This window comes from Oryctolagus cuniculus, chromosome 1 (assembly GCF_964237555.1).
Source record: "Oryctolagus cuniculus chromosome 1, mOryCun1.1, whole genome shotgun sequence".
Classification (NCBI taxonomy): Eukaryota; Metazoa; Chordata; class Mammalia; order Lagomorpha; family Leporidae; genus Oryctolagus; species Oryctolagus cuniculus.
Genome location: NC_091432.1, coordinates 159,702,033 through 159,721,371, shown reverse-complemented (window position 1 = coordinate 159,721,371; position 19,339 = coordinate 159,702,033). Strand labels below are relative to the sequence as shown.

General features: G+C 42.4%; 1 protein-coding gene and 1 pseudogene across 20 annotated transcripts in view; both read right to left on the bottom strand.

Moving 5' to 3' along the window:
• Positions 1 to 19,339, bottom strand: part of TRPM3 (transient receptor potential cation channel subfamily M member 3) — a 1,025,749-nt gene that overhangs the window by 191,100 nt on the left and 815,310 nt on the right. The gene's annotated exons all lie outside the window — the stretch shown is intronic.
• LOC108178000 (chromobox protein homolog 1 pseudogene) lies at positions 4,220 to 19,030 on the bottom strand (annotated as a pseudogene).

Here is a 19,339-nt window from a genome sequence, read left to right as displayed (position 1 = left end):
AAGATGGAGTGAACACAGCTGTCCTTTTTGACAGCGTTCACTAGAATGAAAAGCCCTCATTTTCTTTTGGTCTGACTTAATAATGTTCTCATTGACTGGCAGGGATGCTGGGGATATTTGGGCCTATGTATACAGGCCCCAAACTGCTCACATTTGGAGTTCATGGTTCCTAGGTCTGAGTAACTGTTCTGACGATGTTCATCCATTCTGCCTCCCTGATTTCCAACTGAAATGGGTGGGAGTACCAGGCATTTAGTGCCCGTGACTGTGTGGCATTGAAGGCATGGATTGTCTGATATCAATGCCAACACTATAATTAGTAATTTTTCTTTTCTTAGTTCTTTGTTTCTTGTGTATATTTTGCATACTCAAGAGTTCTGTATAAGGAACTTAAGATAAATTAGGTATTGCCATATTTTTAATGAGAACATTTTCTAATTTTCTTTATTTTTAGCTCCTGTTGCTTATTTCTCCTAGAGAGTTAAGGAATAAGCATATCTAGACTCAAGGAGAATGGCTGCTAAATGAAATTAATGTGTGTGCCTAGGATGGGAATAAAAGTGAGTGTAATAGCAACTGCCACGTGCCAATGCTCTTTTAAAGCATTTTACACATATAAATCTCATTTGATCTTCTCCATAGCTCTCAGTATTGTCATTCCTGTTTCCAGGAGAAATGACTAAGCCTTTAAAATGTAGAATAACTTATTGAATGTCATAGAGCTGGAATTCCCATGCCATCAATGCAAACACTACATGGATGACTCAGTTTTTTGGATTGTGTGAAGGGACTGAAGGCAAATGTGTGGAAGCCTTCAATAGGATAGAATAGTGCTCCATACTTCATGTTGACGCTCACTGCTTTCAAACACGTAAAGGATCTGCTGAGAGAATGAACAATTGGGCAGCTGTGGAGCCTGGCTGATCACATGGGAGGCCTGGTGGTTTTCAGGACATTGGGAGCAGCTGCTCTGTCATGACACCAGATGTCCCCTTATTTTGCCTGGCCCATTCCCCTACTCAGTGGAGTCTTGAGAGAACTGCTTGCTTGCTATGGGGAGGAAAGAATGACTATTGGCCATTCTCCCCTTTGCTCTCAAAAGTACAGAATTGAATCTCCTCTTACTTCTTGAAAAAGCACCAATTTATAAGACACTCACTTGGCTAATCCTCCACCTGTGGCGCTGGCACCCTGGGTTCTAGACCCAGTTGGGGCACCAGATTCTGTCCCGATTGCTCCTCTTCCAGTCCAGCTCTCTGCCGTGGCCCGGGAAGGCAGTGGAGGATGGCCCAAGTGCTTGGGCCCTGAACCAACATGGGAGACCAGGAGGAAGCACCTGGCTCCTGGCTTCGGATTGGCGCAGCATGCCGGCCACAGCACACCAGCTGTAGCAGCCATTTGGGGGGTGAACCAACGGAAGGAAGACCTTTCTGTCTCTCGCTCTCTTACTGTCTAACTCTACCTGTCCAAAAAAAGAAAAAAAAAACCTTCATTATGAAAACACAGAGTACAATACAGTCTTGAAATTCCTCTTTATTGCTTTGGCAAGAGTGTCTATTTATAGGTCACATTATCTAAATAGGTTTGATTATTGCCCATTTGATTGTTTATAAACTTTTCTGTTTAAATAGAGGATTTTATAGATGACCATGAGTAGAACTAGCATGACTAAAGCAAGCTGCTAAAGAAAGTTAAATTCTAAAAAATCTGTATGGTAGTGAGGGTGTTGTGGTATGGTAGGTTAAGCTGCCTCTTGAGATGTCAGCATCCCATATTGGAGAGCAACTTCTTTTTTTTTTATTTTTATTTTTATTTTTTTGACAGGCAGAGTGGACAGTGAGAGAGAGAGACAGAGAGAAAGGTCTTCCTTTGCCGTTGGTTCACCCTCCAATGGCCGCCGCGGCTGGCGCGCTGCGGCTGGCGCACCACGCTGATCCGATGGCAGGAGCCAGGAGCCAGGTGCTTTTCCTGGTCTCCCAGGGGGTGCAGGGCCCAAGCACCTGGGCCATCCTCCACTGCACTCCCGGGCCACAGCAGAGAGCTGGCCTGGAAGAGGGGCAACCGGGACAGAATCCGGCGCCCCAACCGGGACTAGAACTCGGTGTGCCGGCGCCGCTAGGCGGAGGATTAGCCTAGTGAGCCGCGGCGCCGGCCCAATGGTGATGTTTTTAAATTTACACCGAAAGCCTCATAGGTCTCATTCCAAGCACTTACTGATGTTGTTTGCAATTTTGATGAGAATGACCTGCCTCTGACTCTATGGTTCTTTATCAAAAGGATTCCTGCAAATCCAAGGCAGTTCATTTGTGTTTTCTAATCAATGTTCAGTAGAACTAGTTATGTAGATTTAATTGCACAGGTTTTAGAGATGAAGAAACCATGCCTTCAAAAAACTAAACAACTTTCCCGGTTCATTTTTAACAAATGATGATGACAAATAGAAGGTATTCAACATAGTAAGGGCACAGTGTAAACCACCTTAGACAACAACTGTAATTTTTGCCAATTCTCAGGATTTTCTATACATTCACACTTAATGTGCATACTCTTTTTACGCTTATCTTCCAGAGGTGCCTGCCTTATAGTTCCTACTTGCATCTACCATCTTCTTTTTTTCTTTATTAAAATGCAATGTTTATACATTCTTGTGAAATACAGTGCAACATTTCAACAGAGGTGCGTATACACTGTAAATTGACCAAATCGGGTAATTAGCATTTCTGTTTCCTTTTTTTGGTGTTTAGAGCCCAGGGGCCCTCTCTTCCAGTTCTTCATACAGTATATACTACATTGTTGTGAACTACAGTCATGCTACTGTGCTGTGAAAAGTGGATATTTTTAGCTAGCAATTATAAGCTTACTGCATTTAATTGAAATACCAGTTATACAAGGTGGAATGTAATTATTTTCTGTTCAGAGCCTATCTTTGGGTCTGTAACTTTGCTATGCATTTCTGGATATCACCGAAAGATGTGTCAACTTCTTCCTTATCAGTCCACTGCAGTGAAACACTCCTAGTTGAGCGTTATGCACAGATAGATACATGGGAACATTTGAGAAACATTTAGATGCTGAGCTCCAGTCTCATAAAAACCTGCCATTGCTTTCAGTTGTGTTGCAGCCTCCCATTCTCTTCCCTCCCTTCCATCTTCATCTTGTCTTCCAAAAATGTTAACTAGAAGCCTTTAAAGTGCCAGGCATTGTGTGAAATCTCTTTCTAAATATATATCTATATAGATATAAATAGATAGAGATATATAGATATATTTATACTTAGAGAGCTATCTCCTAAATGATTTTAGAGCTAGGCACTCTATATACCTTCCTGTGTGCACACTATGGCCTTTATCTAACATTTTGGATAATTGGATAGAAACTGGATAGATACAATTTAATAAACTCATTTTTACTAAACTTTAATTATACTGCGCTTTTTTTTTGTTTCCACACACGATGAACTAGAGCTAGGTGAGCTCAGTCAAGTTTATAACCTTAGAAACTTCATCAGAGCAATTTTATTAGCTAAAACAACAAATATAGTGTTTAGAGTATGAATAAAGTGTGACCAATACAGATTTTTGGCCATAGTTGCTTAAAATAAGATACAGTAGAATACATTAGTAGCTAAAGAAGCTAAAATTATCAGCAAGGAAAAATTTCAAAATGAACTACTTTTCAGTGGGTCCCTGAAATACTGAATGTAAAGAAAATTATTGGGATTACACCGGGTACTGCTGACAATTTCAATTCCCTGAAAAGGAACAACATTTTATTTTTATTCATTCCTAAGAAAACAAAACAAAAATCTGGTTTACATTTGGTGGTAGAGGCTACTTGAGAGAATGACACCATTTGTGGCTCTTCATAATTAGGACATCAATTTGCAAGAGCAGTTAAAGCCAAGTTCCAGACACACATGGATCTTTTAACTCTATGTGTTTAAGGCTTGAGAGTGAGGCAGCCCCTAAAATAAGTTGAGCAACTGGAAGAATTTTTTTTTACAGGAGAAACATGCGAATGATAAGTACTGTAATCATGTAAGACATTATTTTATCAAGTATCTCATCAGCTTTTCAAGAAAGGCCACCTGAAGTGCAACAACCAGGCCACGAGGAACCAGTAAGGACGAGAGCTCACAGCCACACAGCAGCCCCGAGCCTCCAAGGAGGGAAAGGCTCCGGAAGTTTTCCATGTTGCTGGGCTTTTTTTTTTTTTTTTTTTTTTTTTTTGAGCCTATCTGTTAGGCTAGTTCAGCTCCTCGAAGAATTCCCCAGATGTGACAGGCAGTCAACAGCTTTGCTGGGTATGACAAGTTTCATTTCCAGGAGGTGCGCTTGTAATTTCAAGTAGATTGGCTGCTGTTACCAGACCAATCAGCTTGGGTTTCAATTGCTTTTCAAGCATTGCTTCATTGAATTTATTCAGTAATCAACAGACTCACCAGGGCTAGAGTGGCAAACACTGGGGAAGAACTCCCAAGTCTCTTAAAGGAAAAGCACATTTTAATAGTGTTCTAAGACACTCATCTTAAAGCACCTTTTTCCAGGAACTGGTTCTATGCTTTCTGATATGGAAAGGACACGTGTGTGGGACTCGGCTGAAATCCAGGCTGGAGACTGAGTGCCTTCTCAGTGCTAGCACTTCTGATGACTAGGAGAGAACGCCAGACTTCCTGCTGCCACTCTAGCTCCACAATTTTACTGGGGCTTACCTATGGTTTCTAAAATTGTAAGAGTTAAAAATCTTATGAATATATGACTATGTATCACACAAAGGGAGTTAAAATACCATTCTATACTTTATATTCATACATAACACCCCCCCACACCAATACATACATTATTTACACTGATTAAATACACACTGACGAATTCTAGGATAGTATCTTTTTCAAGTGTTCTTGAAAGAGTACTGTTGCTAGCTCACATCCAAGGCCATCTGTACTAGATTTTCATTTCCAAAGTTTGGTCACTGGACTCAGATGATCAACTATTTTACTTCTGAAAGCGAGATTCATATTTTGATCCAATAGATATTTTCTTAGTGTCTTCTTCTGATACAGAGTTGGTGTTTCATTCAACATCTTATGAAACCAGAGGACCATTTTTATGTGGAATAGAGGCTTTTGTCTCCTGATTGCCCTTGCCAGTAATGTAATTATTGCAGCTGTCTTGAATGAAATAGTCCATGCATAAAACTTTTTAGAAAAATGGAGCTTTGTAAAAAAAATTCAAAAATAAAATTTAGAAAATTTAAATGTATAATAGTTATTATCATGACATGACTTTACTATAATATATTATAATACAAATAGTTAATATTTAGCATTTTTAGTAGTATCCCCATCCAATATACAAGGTCACTTAGCTGATTCTGTGACCTTGAGCAAGTCATCTAGCTACTTATTTTACAGATGGGGACACTAACAATATCTCTTTTGTTTGTTATTGGAGAAAAAGTCAACTCATACATTGAAAACCTTCAGAAAAGACCCAGCACAGTCTTGGAGAAATTAGACCACCCTGACAGATGGCTTAAAAATCAAGCCACTTGGAAAATGTGTGTGCTGTCACTGCTGGTGCTGTTGTCACTGTTAAAGCGCCAGCTTCTTCATCTGTGAACTGAAAGGGGAGCTTGGGTCTCCTCCATCCCTACATTGCTTTCCTCTGATGCTGCTCTGCTGCCTGACCTTGACCTTTTTATGGAGTGGCCAGCATCATAGATGAGTAGGTGAGATTAACGTTTAACGCAGATGAAAATGTACCCTGTGGCATTCAGAGACCAAATGGAAGCATCACTGTTTTGTCTTGCTCCTTGAAAATAACTTCTCTATTTGCTATTTCACAATGCCAGAATGATGAAATGATAACAAGCAGGTGATTTCCCCTGGGGGGCTTAAAAACTTGGCCTAGCTTGAGTGCTTTGGGATTTAGAAGGAGAGGGACTAGGCTTAGCCTTAATAAGGAGCAGAACAGCTTGTCAGTTGGTTGTTCGGGCTCCCTGGAGGCTCATTCTGGTACGGTAATTTTATGTTATAAATCTAGGAGAATGTTTGGACAGGCTGAGGGCCAGTTGTTCCAACAACTGCTACTGTAAATCTTTCATTCCCCAAGTAGTTGGTCTCTTTCCTCAAGTGTCTACCTAGGGAGAGTGAATGCTAGCCTGGGAGGCTTTAACCTGATTTATATTAGGCTTTGAGCTAGCGAGTATGTACTTTCCCGAAAAAGATAGTTTTCCTTATATTCTGGCTCCATCAAAACCCAAGGGCTATATTTATTACTCTCAGATGCTTAGAAAAAGTGCTTTTAAATTAAAAGGAAATTTAAGTTCCCATGAGAGGTAAAGCAATCAAGAAGATACAACTTTCTAGGTACCAATAGTCTTGGCAAGAAAAAGATTTCTACTACTTATTAATAGTTTGATTTTAATGCCTTACCATATGAATCACTTCTGATCAGATAGAAATATATTGGTAATACTACTTACAAAGCAGTTCAAAAGGAAATGACAGACAAAAAGAAATAGAGTATGCATGATAAAGAATGAAAGGAGATTCTGTTTGGTGGTTCTAAGTTCATATTTCGCATAGCCTTTGTTGCATGTTAAGAACAGGCTGTACCTATTCAGTAATAAGTCACTGTTTTGTTGGTCAACAGCTGGTATGTAAGCAACCTTGCAGATTGCATTATACCCAGGAAACAGGAGACCTGCCAGGGACTTCTACCAGGGCCAGCATGACAACCACAATAATGGAGAGTGCAAATGCAAAGACAGGTGAATGGCTGCATTCACCAGAGATGTCAAGTACAGACTGTGTCTTCATATTCCTTTTGGTCATGCAATGACGTCTTTTCCCGTGGTGGCTCCTTTACAAGGACTATGTCTTCAGGGACAAAGCTGCTCTAGTAGGCCTAGGAGTCTGTGACACTCACCAAGTCAGGAAAGTGCCCAAGAAGATGTTGGCTATTAAATGAATTAAATTAACTGTACAATATGAAATTCATGAGTGGGAGGGACAACTAGTCAGGGTCATCCCTGCATTACCATAGTTAACAGTTACCTCCTTCCAATGCTGAAGAAGTAGCAGCCTTCAGTAGATGTTCACAAACAGCATTCACATGCATTTGTAGTGGTTTGGAAGGGCTTTGCTAGGCAGATAGGGGGTTGCCATGCTAATAATTCCAAAGGTTTCCGAAATGTTTTCAACAGGCTAATAGCATTGGTTATTAACCCCAAAGTCAGGTATGAGAGGTCTTCAAAAAGTTCATGGAAAATGCAACTTGCGAAAAAAAACTATGCATGGATTTCAGTTTCTTGTATCCAAATAAACATCATTTAATTTGATTTTTTCCACAAAATTTTGATGTACTCTTATGCTTGCCAAAGTAGATCCTTTGTAGGAAGAAGTTTTGAGAACTACGTTGGAAATGGGAGAATATGTGAGTATCACTGACCTGGGTTTCCTTATAATTAGATGCTTTGTCTAAAAACATGGCTCCAAGGGCTTTGCTGCTGTTGGTACCTTGCTCTTAGTTTAAAACTTAGCCTTAATGTTTTCAAGGGCATAGTGGGGCAGGAGGAAGAGAATCTCACTGTACAAAATCACAACCTAGCCTTCAAAAACACATGATAATGGATAGTATGAAGAAATGCAAGTATTTATGGTGAAATGAAAACTCTCACGGTGTTCAGTATATACATTATGACTACAATAACACAAAGTAAATGTATAAAATGACAACTGTATAAATAATACCTTAGAAGGAAATTCAACAAAAGCCATTGGTGCATGTGGGCTGTGGATGATATTTTTCCTACTTTTATATTTTATAGTTTTACATTTTCTATAATAAACATTTTTAATCAGCATATATTACTTTCACAATGGAAAAAATGAACTGGATCAAGGCTATACTCAAATTCAAAATGACTGTCCATGGAGAAATGTGAAATTAATCTGAAATATGAAAGGAAACTCTTACTATGTAAATGAGTGGCAGAATCCAAGGAAAGTTGTGTCTGAAGGGACCTAAGATCATCTAGATAGCATTCCACTTAATCAGACCATTTGAAGGTGAGACTTTGGGACTGGAGAGTTAACAATTTGTCCTTCTCATGTTAGAACAGAGAAGTGGAAAGAACACAACTTTTTCTTCAAACAAGTCTGGATTCACATTTGGATATTAATGCTTAACTCTGTTTCTTTAGGCAAATTACTTAATCATTCCAAGTTTTCAAGAGGAAAGATGACAATAATACTTTAAAATTGTTATTTAATTGAGAGGGGGAGGGAGAGAGAGCGAGCGTGTGCTTCCATCCTCTGTTTTACTCCCCAGATGCCCCCAATGGCTAGTTAGGTTACAGCTAGAGTCAGGAGCTGAGAACTCAATCCAGGACCTTCATGTAAGTACCGGGGATTCAACTGCTTGAGCCATCACTGCTGCCTCCCAGAGTCTGCATTAGCAGGAAGCTGGGATCAGAGTCAGAACCAGGCATCAAGCCCAGTCTCTGCAATATGGGATGTGGGCATCTTAACCACTGGGCCAAATGCCCATTCACAATAGCACTACTTCTTAAGGTATTTTTCAGATTTAAATGAGAGAGGGGAATATATATATATATATACACACACATACATACATACATACATATATATATATACATATATATATGGGGGCTCCAAAGATTTGGTGGAAAATGCAATTGAAAGTTGAGTTTATTTTGGTGCAGGAAGTTTTTTGAAATTCCTGTAGCTTTTTCATAGCACACAGTTTTTTGAAGACTCCCTAAGTACATGGATTTCAAATATTTTTGCACCAAAATAAACACTAAATCCTGTCCCCCCTGAATTTTTAAAGTCATATATATATTATATATATGTCCCCTAGTATCTATTGTATTATTATTATCATCCTCATTATTATTACAGCCTCTTTAATTCCTCAGTGGTCCCTAGACCTGAGGTATTTTGATGCGATTTGATGTGGTTTAGAGGAGAATGAACATAACTACTGACATTTCTGTTCATTTAAAAAACTTGCAGAAAGAATACTTAATGTAAATTCTACCCTCTTAACAGATTTTCAGTGTACAAAGCAGTATTGTTAAGTATAGGCACGATGTTTTGTAGAGGATCTCTAGAACTTACTGAAGGGGTATGTCTGTCTACTAACAACTCATCATGTCCTTGCCCCACTCCCTACTCCCCCGCAGTTACCACTCTACTTTGCATCAACAAGTTTGGTTGTTCCAGAGACTCTGAGTCCTGTGTCCTACAGGCTTGGAGAGGATGAGGAGTTAAGGTCGTGGCTTTTATTTTTTTTTTTAATGGACAATAGTTGTTATGATCACATCTCCTGATCTCTATTTTCCCCCAGCTTTCTTCCCATTTTACTTTTCCTTTATCTCAAAAAATGTTTTCTTTTCTCACTGTAGCCACTCCTTCCTGTTTCATTCTCCCTTGAACAAAAATTGAAAAATTTGCTCCCACACCACTTCTCCAGGCCACTAACAGGCTCATCTTGCTATACTGGTTTAACCATTGTAGTACTTGATATAGCAGCACAAGGCCACTCCCCTGGCCCAGACACTGTTTCCTCACTTGGCTTTGGGACCTCAACCTTTCCTGGTTTTCTTTCCATCTCACTTACTGTTGCTTCTCAGGGCTTCTTTGTGGGACCTCCCTTCTCTTCTGACCTCCAAATGGCTTGTGCCTGGGTCTCGCTCTTGGTTTCCCTCCACATCTACATAGTCCCTCCTCAGTAGGCTCATTCCATCCCATGGTAGAAATATCATTTATACGCTAATTGATCTCAAGATCACATCTGTCACTCTAACTGCTCCTGAAGTTCAGGTTCATAAATACAACTGCCCCCTTCACATTACCACTTGGATGTTCAATGAGCATCTTAAAAGTATCCTGTCCAAAACAAAACTCTTGATGCAGACTCCTTCCAAACCCAACCCTTTCCCATTCTTTGCTATTCTTCCAATTGTTCAGGCAAGAAATCCAGAAGTCTTTGATGCCTCTCTTTTCTTCATACTCCTTATCCAGCCCATCAGCAAGTCCTATTGCTTCCATCTTCAAACTCTAACCTCAATCCAACCAATGGCATCGTCTCTCAGCCCAGTTCATGCCACCAACACATTTTGTCTAAATGCCTTGTGGGCTCCTGAATGATATCCCAGCTTCCATGACTGGCATGGGCCAGATGGATCCCTTTCTAACCTTAATCTGATCATGTTTCCACCCTGCTCAAAACCACCTAATGGGTTCCCATCACATTCAGAATCTCTATCGAGAATTCTCTGTTAGGCTCTGTACCCCTCTCCCTGACTTCTTCCCCAAATCAGCTCTTATCATTGCCTCTCTCGCTGATTTCTCTCCAGACACACCAGCCTATTTGGTATATCTCAGATACTACAGGTACATTCCTACCTCCATGCCTTTGCACATACTCTTTGCTCTCTCTCTCTCTCTCTCTCTTTTTTTTTTTTTTTTTTTTTTTTTTGCCTTCAGATATTTGTTTGGCAGCTGGCTCTCTCACTTCACTGAAGTTCTCATCTTAACCATCACATTCTCAAGGAGGGTGTCTCCAATTGCTTTTTTTTTTTTTTGGACAGGAAGAGTTAGACAGTGAGAGAGAGAGAGAGAGAGAGAGAGAGACAGAGAGAAAGGTCTTCCTTCTGTTGGTTCACCCCCCAAATGGCTGCTACGGCCGGCGTGCTGCGTCGATCCGAAGCCAGGAACCAGGTGCTTCCTCCTGGTCTCCCATGCGGGTGCAGGGCCCATGGACTTGGGCCATCCTCCACTGCACTCCCGGGCCACAGCAGAGAGCTGGACTGGAAGAGGAGCAACCAGGACAGAACCAGCACCCCGACTGGGACTAGAACCCAGTGTGCCAGCGCCGCAGGCGGAGGATTAGCCTAGAGAGCCGCGGTGCTGGCCTTCCATTCCCTCTTATTATATACTTACTAACCATTCCAGAAACTATTCTAGATGCTATCCCATTCCGCCTCATTGCTCTCTGTCTACTAATCCAGCTTTTAAATCTGTTTTCATTGTACACATCATTCACTAGCTGTCTTCTCTACATACAGCGGTCCTTAGCAAATTTGTAGAAAATATGTGTCATGAGAAAATAATGAATGGATTTCAAATTGTTTTTGCACCACAATAAACTCTTCAATTTCGTTTCTAAGAACTGTGTGAAGCAATTTCATTTGTTTCATTTTATTATCTCTTATCCTATAGATTGTAGGTAGAAGGCATGGATGGAACTCTTGTACTCCAGCCCCCAGAATAGTGGCTAGCTGGTGGCAAGCACTCTATAAATGTTGCTAATGAATGGTTGCAAAAAGTGGTTTGATGGAGGCTGGTGTTGTGGCACAGCAGGTTAAGCTAGCATCTCATACTGGAGTACCAGTTCCAGTCCTGGCTACTCTGCTTCCAATCCAGGTTCCTGCTAATGTGCCTTCTAAAGGCAGCAGAGGATGGCCCAAGTACGTGGACCCCTGCCACCCATGTGGGAGACCTGGATGGAGTTCCTGGTTCCTGGCTTCAGCCTGGCCCAGCCCTGGCTGCTGTAGGCATTTGAGGGAGTGAACCCGTGGATGGAAGATCTCTGTTTCTCTTTTGCAATCTCTCCCTGTCACTCTGCCTTTTGAATCAATCATTCCATCAATTTTTGAAAGTAATTTGATGAACAGAAGACTATTGCAGGTAATAGCAGAGACTTCACTTGGCCATATGTGAATTGAAAGGGGACCCTAAATTAAATGGGAATAAAAATGTCCTGCTGAAGCCTACACCACGGTTGCCGCTAGCAATTCCTGAGTACATCCTGGACTTCTGTTCAATGTCGTATAATTTGTTGTCAAGTAGGATGATTTGGATTGCAGAAGAGACGCATATCTTCCTTGCATTCCCCTACAGTGATCTTTGCTTGCCTGTGCCGGTGTTTGTGCATGGCTTGTGCTGTGTCTGGCTTCTGCTCTGCTTCCTGCATTTCTGTGTGGTTCAGGGGGCATCTGGGAGTTTGTCAGCATGTAGGCAGTTTGAAAAATCCTCCATTCTGAGACCTCCAGTTTATTCTACTGGGGCTGAGGATGCTAAATATTGCTAAGCTGGCAGAGCAACAAAACTAACCCACATGCGGTGATAAGACAGCTGCAGCAGGGAAAGAGAGCTTGCGAGAGCCAATGACAGAGGAAGACAAAGAGACTGGGGCTCATGGTTGGCAGATGGTTGAGCTCTGGTTAGAAATGGGGTGTCAAGAAAGATTTTGTCTTTGCCAGAGCTGGAACATAGGCATTTAATGCTGCTGACGGGTCCTGGCAGTCTCAAAGCCTCTCTCCGGGTCCAGACTGGGGCCTGTTCCTCCATCATTCTGATTTCATTTTTCATACATAATGGAACTTGCAATTTGTTCCTTATGAGCTCTGAGTTTTGGGGATTCTGGTGGGTGTGTTAAGTGGGCATGGTACCTTCTCCCGGAGCACTCAACCAGTCTGGGGGCATCTCTCTGGTGATGCAGGGGCTGGGGGCGGGTATGCCCAGACCTGTTGCCATGAGGCACTGGAAATTGAGGGGTGTGTGTGTGTGTGTGTGTGTTTAAATCTATAGTTTTGTTAAGACAAAAACAGACAGTGTGCTATGAAGTTTACATTTAAACAAAATTTTCACAGCAACTTGACACATGCCTACAGAGATTTTTCAATGTAGCTCTAGATGCAGGTCTAGACCATGTCAAGAACTGATGGATCTTAGGAATCCAGATGGAACATCTTGGGTATCAGTTAATTCTTAGGATAAAAAAAATTGTTTGGTGTATGAATGCTCAGTCTTATCCTGGGACCAGGGCTTCTGAAATCATTCAATCCTTGAACAGTTTCAATGGAACTTGTGCTGTCAGTGACTGAACCCTGCCACCCATGGTTTCAGAGTTCAAAATTCAAAACAAAGCAGAGGCTTCAAGGGTTTGCTACCTTAAGAGTATGGGTTCTTATCTTTCCCTACTCTGCCATCTCCTGTACCACTCTCTCCCCCTCTTCCAATATCTCAGGCAGTGGTTTGGATGGATAAGCTGATACAACTCTGTAACTGGAAAAGAAAGGGTCTTCTTGTCTAATTTCTAAGACTGAATGATCTGTCTGCCTGTGTATACTCTCCCTCCCCAGTCAGTCTCCATCTCCAAAATTGCAGCTTTGTTGACTTATGAATGGGCTTAGTCCTTTGTGGGGAACAACATTACACTTAGGGACACCTTAGCTTTTTTTTTTTTTTTTTTGGCTTACAGATTTCAGGCATTCACAGCTTTTAAACAGTCTCTTGCAGTGCCCATTTATGGTGTCAATGGCACTTTTTAAAAGATAAAATATCCTGGACATAGAACTGAATCTTTAGTTAGTTGTTCTCTCTTACCATTAGCCCAATCAGGCCCCAAATTTTAATCAAAATGATTGAACCAGTTTCCCTTTCTCCCTATCCCATCCCTTCCACCCCTAAGTAATACAACAGTAAGAGCCAAAAACTAGTGATGTTACGCTGTAAAAACGTAGAGTTAACACTATCGGGAAGAAGGCTGTGGGATGTGGAGATGTTCTCTGAAGACCAACAGTATCTTTTTGTTCTCCCACACACCAGGTTCTGCAAGTTTAGTCCTTCATAGAGACTCTTCACTTCTCTCAGCAAAGCACAGAATGGGCGGCCTTGAAACACTTCTCCCTCTTCCCCTCCACTGGGATGGCTATGTGAAATACACAGCTTGGAACAGCTTAAAGCACATGGGCTGCTTCTGGGCACAGAAACTGCATTGCTCTTCAAAGGACATCTTCCCAAGTTACCTCTGTGGTATCCAGACAAGTAGGACCTCTTCCCTCCACACTAGAAACCCACAGTCCATGTGACCGGGGCCGGTACTCAGGGGAGTTAATTCTTGTCTTTTTTGTCGTTGTCCTCTCAGGGGTAGGAGTGCCACGTCAGCCTTTCCTCATGGATGGAAATGACGGTGACAACCTGTGGGCACTTGCCCTTGGCTTCCTCGGCAGGGACCTGGTCAGCCTCCCCAGAGCTTCTCCATTTTATCAGGAATGTGAGTTCCCCACTCGAGTCTGTAGCTCCAATACTGTGTTCCGGGCAAAGCCTCCTGGCTTTTCTGACTCTTCCTTCTTCTTTGTTTTGCTCTCTTCTCCCTTATCTTCAGAATCAGAACCAGCTTGGTGCTGGCCTCCCTCTGACTTCTCTGTCTCGTGTGCTGTTTGCTTTGACTGCAGAAACTCAGCAATGAGGTCAGGGCCATCCAGATTCCTTTCTGGTTCCCACGTATTGTCTTCCTCCGAGAAACCTTTCCACTTAGGAGGTGCTCCATTCTGCCCTGTACAACTCGACAGTCAAAAACTTTTTCCACCACATATTCCTCTTCCTCCTCTTCTAGCACTTTCCTCTTGTTTTGTTTTTCCCCATAGTGCACACCAGCTTTCTGGTGTAAAGGGTGACGCTACTCAAAGCAGCACCCAAGAGCTCTAGAAGAATTAGGGTTGTGCTACTGGGGTCGTGTTGGATTGACCAGGGGAGCGGCACCCAGAAAGCAACAAGCCAGGTAGCCGCAGTCTGAAGTGGCAAATTGCAGGTCCTGGCCAATGGCCCTCCCCTTAGCGAAACAAAAAGAATTGAGGTATTAGAGATTTCCACAGGAGTTGTGTGCAAGGAGCTTGCAATTCAAAGTGACTTCTTTCTGACTTCATTATTTCCAGAAAGTGGCATCTCCAATAAGGTGTTTTCCCTGTGTGTGTTGTGTGTGTGTGTGTTTGTTTGTTCGTTTTTTGCCAGTGAACGTGAATGTCTCTGGCAATGTGAAGGCATGCGGAGGAGAAATGAACAAATAAAAATATCACAAGAAAGATCAACAGGAAGCTTTGCTGTTCAGTTCTTTAGAAAGAAAATCTATCCCCCCCCCCCCCCACTTAAAACTCTTTTTTTCCTTAGTGTCACAAAAAAGTGAAAACAAGTTTTGGAATTAGACACATCATGTTTTGAATTTTTGCTGTTTCAGTTATAGTGTTGATTTAGGCAAAAAATCTAGTTTCTCAAACTTCAGTTTCTTTTTTTAAAAAAGAACATTTATGAGAGGGATTGGTATTGTGGTGCAATGGATTAAGCCACCAATTGCAACATGGGCATCCTCTATTGGAGCACTGGTTACAGACAGAAAAAAATGCAAACAGAAGTAAGTACCATAGGAAAGGAATAGGGGAGTGAAAGAAGGGGGCTACTTTATACAACAGTGGCTACCTTCCTGGAGTGTGGGGAGCAACTGGGAGCAACTCAGACTAGACTAAGTTACTGGAATTAAGACTTATTCTATGCATCTGCTCTCCCACAATATGGCGCTGGGAGAGGAGGAAACAGCTTCTACACAGCTGCCTCCAGTTCAACCAATAAACTGCAGGACCTGCTCCTGATTGGAGGAGAGCAGCGTACTTGGCGTGTGGGTAGCAGAGTTGGGATTGGTGAAGAGGACTATAAAGGAGGAGAGAGACAACATGCACCAGGAACATCTATCTGAATAACACCTGAGCAGCCCCCGAGAGAGCCGGCCGGCGGTGTGCCGCTCCCCCGTGGAAGTGGGGAAAGTGGCAGGGGGAACCGCCCTTCCACGGAGGTGGAAGGGACAGTAGCCAACCCGGGAAGAACCAGCAGCAAACCCGGGGAGGGCCGAGCAGACAAAAGAACAGCGCAGGGTCCTGTGTCGTTCCTCCACGAAGACGGGGAGCGACACTGGAGGAGGTGGTTTTCAAGCTGAGAAGCAGAATGAGAAGGAGCCGACCACATATAGGGTGGATTGCAAGGGTTTTCAGCAAAAGGAAGGGGTTAGCAAATCTATGAGCTCAAACAAGACTCATATGAAGTTGAGTTACTACAAGAAGACCGTGGTGGCTGAGATGAGAGACAAGAGCAAGGAGAGAGAAACAAGGTGAAAGTATTGAGTCTTTCCTGAGAGCCTGCTGCACAGAGATGCTGCCCTGTAAGAAGTTTCTTTCTCTGGTTATTCGCCTGACATCTAGTTTCGGGAACAAAATCATATCATTTTGTTATAGTGCAGTAGTTTTCTGTAAGGGGACTTCAAAATGTTTGTGGAAAACAGAATTAAAAGATAAGTGTATTTTGGTGCAGAAATCTTGAAATCCATGCATAGTTTTTTTTTTTTCATATACACATTTTCTATGATCTTTTTGAAGGCCCTCTCAGAATTCGATTGTTTCTAAGTTTGCTCTCTGATTGAATGGGTTATTATAAACATTTCTCTATTTTCTGTGAGAGTCAAGGCTATCCCCACCCTTAGCTCTAGCCCACAGCCTGGGGAAGCTTGATGAATGTACTCACACAGCAATCTTTGATTCATGCTGCATCTGCTGGTGGGATTTCTGTTTTGCTGTCCTTCAGATAAAACTGACTCAGGTGCTCTTGGAAGCTGGCATGTTGCCAGGATGACTCAAACCCCACTGCTTGGCTCAGGTCAAACTGCTCCTCCCTGGAGGGCTGAGAGCTGGAATCCCTACCCCACCTTGGGCAGGGACTCAACCTTCCTCCCAGCCGAAACCAGGTTGGTGGGAATCAGCAAAAGAGAAATTTATTCTGTTACCTAGAGAGTCTATGCCTTTGCTTCAAATTTCTCCTTCAAAACTAGGGCAGTGGGAGTAGACATTAGGCATGGCAGTTAAAATTCTGATTAAGGCACCTGTTCCCTGTATGAGTACCTGGGTCTGAGTCCCAGTCTCTGACTCTTGCTTTCTGCCAATGCAGACCCTGGGAGGCAGTGGCAATGGTTCACGTGAGAAACCTAGAATGTGTTCTCAGCTCCTGGCTTTGGCGCAGTCCAACCCTGGCTGTTGGGGGTATTTGGGAAGTCAGCCAGCAGAAGGAAGCTTGCTCTATTCCTCTGCCTTCAAATTCAACAACAACAACAACAACCAAGAAAGCAACTAGAACTAGAAAGGCGATCTTTCAGTGGGCCATTAGCAGAAAGCCTGGCCTGCCAGATGCAGGCGGGACCATGCCACATGCAGACCTAGGAACCTTGAGTAAGTTACCATCTCCAAGCACTTCTTTTTGGTCTCTGAGAGTGGGAATGCCATCCATCTTGTGAAGAAGATAAAGTTACAAAAGCTGCCAGCATTCTGGGTACTAGTGAACTCTTTCTTCCCTTCTCCTCTTCCTTTGCTCTCCCTCCTTTCTGCCGTTTATCACTGCGTGGCTCATCTTTGGTGTGTGTGGAGCTCACCGTGTGGTAGTTTGGCCCACACATTCTGCCCACCTGTCAGGTGTGTGGCCAAGTGCAGGGAGAAGGTGTGGACATGTTGAACATCCATCAGTTGGGACCCACTGGGCTGAGTCTTCTCTGTGTTCTCCAGCCCTCACTAGCCCCGCCTGCTATGTGAAATAGTGCTTCCTTTGGTGGTATCCTTGGAAAATGAGGGGTTTCATATGTGAACTTGTAATCCATTTTCTAGAAAAATGAAGCCCATCACCACTTTCTCAGGTCCAAAGACACAGTGGGAAATACAGTGTGTAAGTGGGAACTGATGTAAGAATTTCCTTATGTCAGAAAGTCACACCTGGGGAACTTTTAACATCGTCCACACTAAGGCTGCACCTGAGGCCAATTTTATCCGCCTCTCCAGGGGTGGCACTCGTGTTTCAGCAGCTTGCAGGCTCTGCAGATGATTCTAATGTTCAGCCAAGGTTGAGAACTGCTACTTTATGACTTTTTTTTAAACACGTGAGCCCTCTACATGTGCTTATGTTGCTATGAAATAAAGAAGATTTCAACCACATGGCTGCCATGAGCCAATGTCATGGCCCATAGGTATGTGGCAAGTACAGTTTAGTCCAAGGTGGGTCCATCCTTATAAAAATGATCTTGAAAGTCCAGCTCCAGAGCAATGTGTGTGCACAGCTGACAGCCGTGTGCCCATAACAAACAGTGCAATTAGGCAGAATTAAGAAAACATGAAGAGAAAAGGCAACCTAAGAAGAAGAAGGGAAACAGGAGGCTATTTCAAAAAGTTCATGGAAAATGGAATTAAAACATAATTTTGGTGCAAAAAAAGTTTGAAATCCATGCATAGGAGGAGTCTGTGGGAAGTCGATGGGTAATATGTTTTATGAAAAATTCGGCGTGGGCTTCAAAAATTTTGCACCAAATAACTGTATCTTTTAATTGTGTTACTCTTTAGACTTTTTCAAGTACCCTCCTACTGTTTAATATGAAGAAGATTAAGCAAGTAAAATATTTGAATTCTCTTCCAGGCAAATGATAGCTATGTAAAGAGGTAGGATCCAAAGTGAATGATACATAATATTGACAGCAATAATCTTCACACAATTTGTCTTTCTGCAATTAAGATAATTTTCTATGATTAAGATTTGGGCTTGGTTAAGGGATATAGTAAATCAAAAGGATGAGCTGTGGGGTGGCAGGTGCTCAACATTGGGCTAATGGGCCCAGCTGAAACCTTGGAATTTGATGAATATGTTCATTCACTAAATGTCACCTCTAACAACAAGAGGCATAAATACTAATATAGAAGGAAGAGTGACTGCTTAGCAGAGAAGAGAAAGCAGACAGTGCCTAATTCTCAGACATGTGGATTACAAATACTCTAGATAAAAACATAGCCTCAGTCACTCCTCAACTCCCCACTCACTCAAAATTTTGTGGGTCAAAAATACAACAAAACTTTCATGTCTGAACACAATTTGTAGAACCAACTATTTTGGAGTAGTGATTTTCAAACTTTAGTTCTGTGACTGCCAGATTAGAAAACTAAAAGGAATTTCAACCAGAGGAAGGGTGGCCTTGGGTCTTACACATTCAGCATTCAGGTTTCTCCCTGCCATGAGTCGTGAAGATGCTGTAGGAAGCAGCTTCATGATTTGAATAGGGGAGATGGCATCAGGAGGCGATTGCAAAGAAGACTCCGTGGTCTGTATCACATCCCTACCACTTCCTGACATTCCCAGCTGCATTTTCCTCTTCACTTTGTCCTACAACCTTGAACCACAAGTGACAATTCCATGGGATACATATGTGCCCTGTGTTGAAAATTCACAGGTGTTTCAGACGTCAATGACCTATCAGTCCATGCTCATGAATGTTAACTCAGTAATATTGCTGGCACCCAGATTTCTGGCTGAGTTCTTTAGGAGTGAGGAAATGAAATTCTTGGAGGTGGGGGGTGGCTAATACTGAAGAATGAAGGGGAAATTCTGTTGGGATATGCAAAGAGAATGTGTGTGTGGGGGGGGTAGGGGGAAGCTCTGTGAACAGTGCCACAG